Source organism: Peromyscus maniculatus, chromosome 6 (genome assembly GCF_049852395.1).
Source record: "Peromyscus maniculatus bairdii isolate BWxNUB_F1_BW_parent chromosome 6, HU_Pman_BW_mat_3.1, whole genome shotgun sequence".
In the NCBI taxonomy this organism is placed as follows: domain Eukaryota; kingdom Metazoa; phylum Chordata; class Mammalia; order Rodentia; family Cricetidae; genus Peromyscus; species Peromyscus maniculatus.
The window spans coordinates 73,127,978-73,137,795 of record NC_134857.1 but is presented as its reverse complement, the minus strand read 5'-3'; the positions used below and the strand labels follow the sequence as shown (position 1 = coordinate 73,137,795).

At 40.0% G+C, this 9,818-nt stretch overlaps 1 pseudogene; it reads right to left on the bottom strand.

Moving 5' to 3' along the window:
- Positions 1–5,917: 5,917 nt before the first annotated feature.
- LOC143274041 (speckle-type POZ protein pseudogene) lies at positions 5,918–9,609 on the bottom strand (annotated as a pseudogene).
- Between the last annotated feature and the right edge of the window lie 209 nt (positions 9,610–9,818).

The window sequence follows — 9,818 nt, the reverse complement described above, 5'->3', positions numbered from 1 at the left end:
ATCAAAACTAACACACAAGGTCTAAAAGAATGTCTTCTCAACTATCATGGTATTCCATACAGTATAGCTTCTGTGGGTGATTGATCAAAATAAACATTGGGCAATTGGATTGCTTCTCCACAATGGAGGTAAGAAAACTATGTTTGTCAGGCAAGAGATTCATTATAGCTCCTCCTCTTGCCACATTTTCCAATGATTAAAGAGAATGAGCGACTTCAACAGCCTAATCCAGGCAGAAGACAAGTGGTACAGACAAACCAGGAATGAAGAAATATATCACAACTCCATGAATGGGGCCAAGATGGGTAGTGATGCTCCCACTGAATTACAGACCACCAACCAAATATTCTGAGTCAAATTAAAGAAGATTTATTTTCTGCGATAATAGGTTTTCTCCCTAATCCCAGGATTGAGAGGATAGCCAGGAAGATAGGAGATGTCTGTTTTTTATAATCAAGAAATGCAAGACTAAGAGTTTTCCAAGGTTGGTAGGGTTCTAGAGGAATTTTGGTGATATAGGAACTTGACTGAACTTTCTCTTCAGGAGGGAATACTAACAGAAACAGTGTTTGAGAGTATGCGTGACTGGTCGATGAAGAAAGTGAAGATCACCTGTCAGTTTACATACTGTTGCTCAGCTGTCCAAAGAGTCAATTTGGGCAAAGATGCTGACTGCTGTGGGGATTGACCCAGACAGAGCCTTCAGCAGCAGTCAGGGCCTGGAGGGCTCCATACTCTTTTATTACTTTCATCGTAGCTTTGAATACAATTTAGAATCAGGAATGGTGATAACTATGGCAGTTCTTTTATTGTTCAGGAATGTTTTCGCTCTCCAGTGCTTTCTGTATTTCCATATGAACTGTGAATGGTCTTTGAAGATATGGAATGAATTGTATTGAAATTTTGAATCATATTGCTTTGAATCTGTAGATTGCTTTTTGTAGAATGGCCATTTTTAGATGTTAACCTTACTTTTTCGTGAGAGTGGGAGTTCTTTCCATTTTCTGATATCTTCTTCAGTTTCTTCGGCAAAGACTTGAAGATTTTATGATAAAAGTCTTTCACTTGCTAGGTTAGAGTTACTTTATACTATTGGAGGCTACTTTGAAAAGTGATTTCTTTCCAAGTCTTTCTCTGATTTGTACATCAGAAAACTATGAATTTTATTATTATTATGTTGTTGTTACTCAAAATAGATCTGTCATACAATGCATCCTAATCAGAGTTTTCACTCCCTTAGATTTTTGTCAAGCTTATTTTCTGAAAGCTTTTAGCTAAAGGAATTTCCTTGTTGAATTGTTTACTTAACTTATGTGTATTATATTATCTTCTACAACTAAAGATTCTTAGCCGGGTGGTGGTGGCACACGCCTTTAATCCCAGCACTCGGGAGGCAGAGCCAGGCGGGTCTCTGTGAGTTGGAAGCCAGCCTGGGCTACCAAGTGAGTCCAAGGAAAGGCGCAAAGCTACACAGAGAAACCCTGTCTTGAAAACCAAAAAAAAAAAAAAAAAAAAAAAAAAAAAAAAAAAAAAAAAAACCAACAACAACTAAAGATTCTTTCTTATACCTTTCCAAATTGTGTACCTTTTATTGTCAGTTGCCTTATGATTTTATTTAGAATTCAGTTGTTTTATTGAATATATAAAACCTTTCCTTGTTCCAGATTTTAGTGGAATTGTTTAAGTTTCTCTTATTTAAGTTGATGTTGGCTATGGACTTGTTTTAAACTGCCATTATTGTATTGAGGTATGTCGCTTGTGTGCCAATCTCTCCCTGAGTTTCCTCATAAAGGAGTGTTAGATATTGAAAACAGTTCTTCCTCCATATAGTAATATGATCATGAGGCTTATGCCTTTCCGGGTTTGGTCTTTGGGGGGTTTATATGGTCAATTACATTTTCTTTATTTTTGCATATTTAACCATCCCTACATATCTAGAATACAATCTAGTTTATCATGCTAAATATTCTTTGAATATTCTGGGACTAAATTTGTAATTATTTGATTAGTAGTTTTGCAGCAGTGTTCATAAAGGAAATAGAGTGTGATTTAGTTACCTGTGTAATTTTAGACTCATAAAATAAATTGGGCAATGATCCTTTGTTTCTAATTTCTGGAATAATTTGAGGAGGATGGGCATTAACTCTTCTTTGAATGGCAGGTAGATAGCTATGCAAAATGTATCTGGTCCTGGGTTTATTTGGTGAAGAAACTCTTAACTATTATGCTATTTTAATAGAGTTTATTGGTCTATTTAAAATATGTATCTGATCTTGATTTCATGTTGCTAAGTGGAACCATTTGTTTCTGATTTTGTTTATCATGGTGCCCTTTTCCTTTAATGAGCATATAGTGTCTTTACTTATGTCTTCTGATTAGTTTTTTGTGAAGTCTATTTTGTTAGATATACTACTACTTACTTCTTAGGTCCATTTATTGGAACATCCATTTCCAATTCTTTACCCTGAGATTATCTCCACCCACTATGAGATGTATTTCTTGGATGCAGCAGAAGGATGCAATCCATTTCCACATCCACACTGTTAGTCTGTGACATTTTACTGCGAATCAAGCCACTGATATTGAGGGATATCAATGACCTATGTGGTTTAATTCCTAATATTTTTTTATTGTTCTTATGGTGGTGGTGGTGGTGATGGTGTTTGTGTGTCTGTGTATGTTTTCCTACTTTTGCTTTTATTGCTCTCAGATGATTTATTCTCTGTATTACTCATGGTTATAGTGAACCTCTTTAGGATGGAGTTTTCCTTCAACCACTTACTGAAGGACTGGACTTGTTTACAAATATTGCCTAAATTTGGTTTTATCATAGAACATCTTTTTTTTTCTATCTCTGATTATAGAAAGTTTTGCTGACTATAGTAGTCTGAGTCTGCATGAATGTCTCTTATAGTCTGCTGCACATGTGTATAGGCTCTTTTGGCTTTTAAAATATCTTCAATCCCTGAGATTATATGCCCCATGATAGTTTTGCAGTTTCCACTGAGGTTCCAGAGACAAGACTTGAGACAACATGATTCTCAGAGCAAATCCGAGATAAAAGAGCGTGGTGGCCAGTGAACTCTAGAAATGGTGCAACCTGAGTTTCAGGTCCCCAAGAGTACCTGTGATCATTCTCTGCCTAATGCTTTAGATGAATCTGACACCTGCACCTGGTCTCTCACCCCTGCATGAGGAATCTGATTGACACATTCTGTTTGGACACACAGGAGAGTTGGCCATGGCCAGCTGCTTCAGTGTCCATAATAAGTGTGAGATGTCACCATATTCCATGTTGGAAGTACCACTCACGCTGCAGAATCCATCACCTACACAGTACCAGCTGCCAAAACAGAAACAAGGGTCTAATCCATCAACATCCATACTGATGAGGAAACTATAAATATTCTAGCCCTACTGTTTGGCCTCATAACTGTTCTTGTTAACAGAATTATGTCAATTTAGAATATAGAATTTATGTTTGAGATCTCACCCCAGAAAGTCTCTAAGGTACAGTAGGTTTCTGAATACCCAGTGTAATTGTCAGCCTGTAAATACAGACTTTCTATTGGAGTATATCCATGTCCCACCCATCTTCTCTGGTGGCTATCCTACATTTGTTAAGCTACTAATGAGATCCAATAGACTGGAAGTGTTTATAGTGGTGGACTGAGAAAAATTATCTAACATCAGGGAAGGAATGGACTTGCTACATGGTGAGGGCAAGCAACGAGAAAAAGCTTCCTTCTTACATGTCCTTTTATAGGCTTCCAGCAGAGTGTGTGGCCCAATTTTGGGTGTGTCCTCCAGCCTCAAGATGTGGATTAAAGGTGTGTGTCTTCAGGCCTTGAGATCAGGTTTAACTCTTTCTTTCTATCTCCAAAGTCTGTACTTGAAGTAGATCTACCTACTTATCGAAAGCACAACATTTCTCACTGTTGTGCCCTGAATTTTAGGATTTTAGTTAATTCCAGGTGTAGTCATGTTGAGAAACAAGAAAAACCATCACAAGTCTATTTTGTGTAGTGGGGTTCATCTTCCATAAAATAAAAGATGCTGTCCAACCCTACAAAGCCATTATTTAATCTTCTTGGGGTTTTGCACTAATTCCTCCTATAACCTGGATCTGGGAAGAGGTGTTTCCCTTACCCTGTCAGGGTTCTCAGTGTTCAAAAGATGGAGGTCATGGTTAAAGAATTCATATAGAGTGGGCAGGATGCAGAGCTAGGCAGAAAACTCTGAAAGTGGTTGTCTTATTTCTGGCCTTTTATTCCAGACTCACAGTCTCCACCAACTTGCATTGGTGATCTTGCCCCTCACCCTCAGATAAATCTTCTTGGAAACACTCTTCCAGATCCACTTAAGAGTGTGCTAAAAAGAAGATCTTTAGTGCTTCTCAATTCTATCATGCTGAGTGCCAAGATTCAGCTTCTCAATACCTCATAATTTTCATCCTCCACTGGTGAGTTCTATCCTCTTTAAACTAAGAAATTCTGTGCTTACTCTGCTGGGCCTGAAAAGTGAGACAGTATTCTGGTTTCCAAAGGATATAAAATATTTTCAACAGTTACTGAAGAAGAGGTTTTGAGACCATTCTCCTTGGAATGTGATCTGGAAAATGTTCTCCACATCTATCATCTCTCCCTAGTTCATCATATCAAGAGGGTGTAACCTAGAGGACAGGAAATTAACTTCAGTGATTCAATTTCAGCCTAGCTCTCCTGCAGTCTGGCTGCAATACTGATCATCACTCAGTACAAGGTAAATCAATGAATTGGTTTTGATGCTTAAATTTTGTTTCCTCTTAGGAACCTTTGGCAAGTGAAAACTAGTTACATCAGTGATTATTCTCTATGTGGGTTTGAGGTCAGAGTGGCAGGTACTGATTCCCCCAAATGTGTGATTTGAAATGAAGTAGGCAATCCCTGCCAGACCCTTTATTTGCACTCCAAATATTTTACATTGCCATCACAGAATAAAAGGCCCAATGAGCTCTGTTTAGATGAATCTGTGGGCTCTATTCACCTGGTGTCATTGAACCCTCCTATAATCCTGCCTTCCTCTGTTCGGTGAGGTCCCCTGATCTCTGCCTAATATTTGGCTGTGGATCTCAGTATCTGCTCCCATCAGCTGTTGGTGAAAGCCTAAGTGATGGCAATTGGGCTAGGCACCAATCTATGAGTATAACAGAATTTCATTAGGTATTGTCTCATTGGTGTGTGTGTGTGTGTGTGTGTGTGCGCGCGCGCACGCGTGCGTGTATATGATTTTTGCATACACTTCCAAAGCTGAGCAGAGCTGGATGGACTAAAATGGCATTCTTCAAACAGAAACACCACTGGAATCCACAAAGCTGATTTTAAAATTTTTATTCAGTTGATATCTTATTTGGGTAGGTACGGTCTACAGAGATGGGTGTGCCCATGGAGACAAGAGGAGGACTGAACAAGGATCCTCTGCAAGAGCAACAATTGCTTTAGCAACTGAGTCATGTCTCCAGTCCCACACACTGGTTTTACAGAAAAAAAAAATCTTAGTTTTCTTTCCCTTCTCTTGTAATCAAACATGTTTGTTTTCTCCTTTGCTGAGCCCTTGACCATATCTTCTGCTCAGTCCAATCAAGACAGGTTTCAACAAAGATATCCTGTTGTAAAGTGCTTGGGTCCAGCAACTAAAATGAATTCCAGTTTCCAAATCATCGACAAAAATCAAACCAGTACAGTAACAGGATAGAGTATAACAGCTCAGTGCTTCCCCTTCCTTAACCTGACATTCAACTCATTTACAGCTGTATTATACCACGAGTCACCATGCTGTCTTTCCCTAGTTTCACTGGAAATGCTCCACACATCCCATAGTCTACAAAAAGTGTCATTGGTAAAAACACTGGCTGGTGCTTCTGGGAGACACTTGTAGGTCACAGCTGACCAGGTCCTAATTGCTTCAAGCGTTTGAAAGGGGGCTCCAAGAAAGGGAGATGAGCAGAAGCCAAGGAACGGTATGCTTCAGCCACTAAATGGGGATGTGAGCCCACCATTGCCTTCCAGCCTGAGGTCTCAGAGACCTCAGAAGCATGAGCTGTAATGAAACATAGTGCCTGGGTTTTCAGCTGCCCTGAGCTGTGGAGGTCATCCAGGAAGAGAGTGTGGGCAGCATTCTCCACAGAGAGGTCCCTGCAGAGGGCATCCTCACACATGACCTTCAAATGCTCCAGGCCATACTTATCAGCAGCTGCCAGCAGAGCATCTGCCATGCTGTCCAGGTCTGGTTCTGTTCCTGTGTAAATGAAGTCCATCATTGCCTTGAAGACTTGTGGCTCTAGGTCAGGGATCTCAGTGTGGTTCTTTCTGCTCTCCTCCATGTCATTTTGAAACATGGCTCTGAAAACTGGAGAGTGAGCTGCTAAGATGGCCTTGTGAGCCTGAAATTCCTGGCCAGATACCACCAGGCAGCAGTCTGTGAATCGGGAATTCTCCCACAGATCTCCTAGCTCATCTGCCAATGTGCATCTTGGAACTTGAATCCCTGTCTTCCTGTTCTGGTCAGGGATGCTGAGGGAGTCTTTGATCATGCTCACCATGCACAGGAGGTTGATCTGATCTTGTGGGAGAAGACGAGGTGCATGGGACAGGAGGAAATCTCATAGGATGTATTTTTTGAATCCATAACCAAGGCCTGGCACAAACCTAAATGCTGTTGTTCTCCTCCTGGTTTGCTTTTTCTCTCCTTTGTCGCTTATGATCCAGAACTGGAACTTTGCCTAAACATGACTCTTTAGACAGCTGAGCAAAACTAGATTAACTGACAGGTATTCTGCACTTACTTCATCGAGTCCATTCGGGATTACTGTCAAACACCATTTGTCATTGGCTTCTATTGAAAACGTTGGGCTTCTAAGGCTTCCTAGCCTTTCCTCCATAATAGAATGGAAGTTGCTGATGGTCCACATGTAGGGGAAATTCTGAAGGGTGATTTGAGTGTGGTCCCATCTCTGGACTGTCCCATCTCCTGCCATTTCTCCTGGGGGTAGTTTGAAGGTTAAACTGGATCCAAAAATGAAGAACTAGCAATTGTTTTCTCTTCACCTTGTGAGATACAATAACAGACATGAATTAGATGTTGAGTTTTTGTTTTTCCTGTATTCTCTGTTAGACGCGGCTTGAAATTTGGATCTCAGATATTTTCTATACAGATTTCAATATTAATTTCAGAGAAGTCAGTGTGTGAAACTAGGAACTCTAACATCACTCCATTTTTTCATCTAGATTGAATCTTAGGTCACTAGGTAACTGGTTTTGACAATTAAACACAGCTTTTGAATATTTTGAAAAATTTTATACACTCATATCAAAAAAATGTTGTACTAGGTTCTCTAGAGTAACAGAACATATACAAGGAATCTCTCTGTGTATGAAGAAATGGGATTTATTAGAATGACTTAGCTGTGCAGCCCTGATAATCTCCCATTGGCTAGCTGTGAAGGAAAAGTCCAATATTTCAGTACTTACTCAGTCTAGGAGGTTGGATGTGTCCACTGGTCTTCAGTGTATACTAGAGTTCTAAACATTCTCTAATGCCAGGGAAGGGATGGACTTGCTGCAAGGTGAGGGCAAGCAGGCAAATAGCAAGAGCTTCCTGCTTCCATGTCCTTTTATAGGCTTTCATCAGACGGTATGGCCCAATTTAGGGTGTGTCTTCCAGCTTCAAGATCTGGATTAAAGGTGTATGTGTCTTCAGGCCTTGAGATCCAGATTAAATATTTGTGTCTTTTTACCTCCAAAGACTGTACTTGAATTGGATCTTAACTGCAGTTATTTAATGAGTATTTTTTCATCAGTGTTTCTAAGGTCTGTAAATTAGCTATCAGCGTAATTTTAGACTCATAAAATAAATTGAGCAATGATCCTATGTTTCTAATTTCTGGAATAATTAGAGGAGGATGGACAATTATTCTTCTTTGAATGGCAGGTAGATTGCTGTGCCAAAACTATTTGTTCCTGGGTTTTATTTTGTAGGGTGACTTTCAGTGATTATGCTATTTAACTAGTATTTTTCTGTCTTTATAAAACATACCTGATCTTGAATTCATTTTGCTAAGTGGGACCTATTATTTCTGTTTTTTTTTTAAATTTTTACCTTTTTCCATTTTACATACCAATCACAGATCGCCCTCTCTTTCTTCCTCCCAATCCTCCCAACTCCCACCCCTGCCAATTCTCAACCTGCAACAGGGTAAGTTCTCCCAAGGGGGGACAGCTAAGCCTGGGACATTCAGTTGAGGCAGGAAAAATCCATCCCTACTGCATCAAGGGTGGTGCAGCCACAGGTAATGGAATCCAGAGAGCCAGTTCATGCATGAGAAATTGATTTTTATCACACGGCCAGGGGTCCCTCAGATCCAGCTATACAACTGGCTCTTGTATGCAGAGGGCATAGTCCGGTCCCATGTAGGTCCCACAGATGTCGGTCTAAGTTCCTGAGTTCCTATTAGCTTGGTTCAATTGTTTCTGTAGATTTCCCCATCATGATCTTGATCCTGCTTGTTAATATAATCTCTCTTCCCTGTTTTTTAACTAGACTCCTGGAGCTCATCCTGGTGCTTGGATGTGGATCTCTGCATCTGCATTAATCAGTTACTGGATAAAGGCTCTATAATGACAGTTAGGGTATTAACCAATATGATTACCAGGGTAGGCCAGTTCAGGCATCCTCACCACTATTGCTTGTAGTCCAATAGGTGGTCATCCTTGTGGGGTTTTGTGAATTTCCCTAGCACCAGCTTTCTTCTTACCCCATAATGTCTCCCTTAATTAGATATCTCTTTCATTGTTCTCCCACTCTGTCCCTCCTCCAGCTCAACCATCCCATTTCCTCATGTTCTCATTCCCCATCCCCTACCCTCCATTGCCCCACCTCATCCCCATTCTACTAATCGGGATCTCCTCTGTTTCCCCTTCCCAAGGTGATCCATACATTCTTCTTAGGTTCTTCCTTATTTCCTAGCTTTTCTGAAGGTGTGCATAGTAGTCTGATTATCCTTTGCTTTACCTCTGGTATCCATTTATGAGTGAGTACTTACCAGATTTCTGAGTCTGGGTCACCTCAGTCACAATGATATTTTCTAGTTCCATCCATTTGCCTGCAAATTTCATGGTGTGATTGTTTTTTGCAGCTGAATAATACTCCATTGTGTATATGTACCACATTTTCTTTGTCTTTTCTTCGGTTGAGGGGGATCTAAGTTGCTTCCAGATTCTGGCTATTATAAATAATGCTGCTGTGAACATAGTTGAGCAAGCATCCTTGTGATATAATTGATGCCTAAGAGTGGCATCAAGGGTCTTGAGGGAGATGGATTCACATTTGTCTAAAGAAACATCCATACTGATTTCCAAAGTGCCTGTACAAGTTTGTACTCTCACCAGCAGTGGAAGAGTGTTCCCGTTGTTCCACATCTTCTACAAAAAAGCTGTCATCCATGTTTTTGATCTTAGCCATTCTGACAGTTGTAAGATGGTATCTTAGAGTCATTTTGTTTTCCATTTCCCTGATGACTAAGGATGTTGAGCAATTCCTTAAATGTCTATCAGCAGTTTGGGATTCTTCCATTGAGAATTCACCGTTTAGCTCTGTAGCTCAGTTTTAATTGTATTGTTTGACATTTTGCTGCCTAGTTTCTTGAGTTCTTTGTATATTTCGGAGATCAGCCCTCTGTAAGATGTGGGGTTGGTGAATATTTTTACCCATTCTGTAGGCTATCATTTTGTCTTAGTTATTGCGTCTTTGCTTTATAGAAACTTCTCGTTTTCAGGATGTCC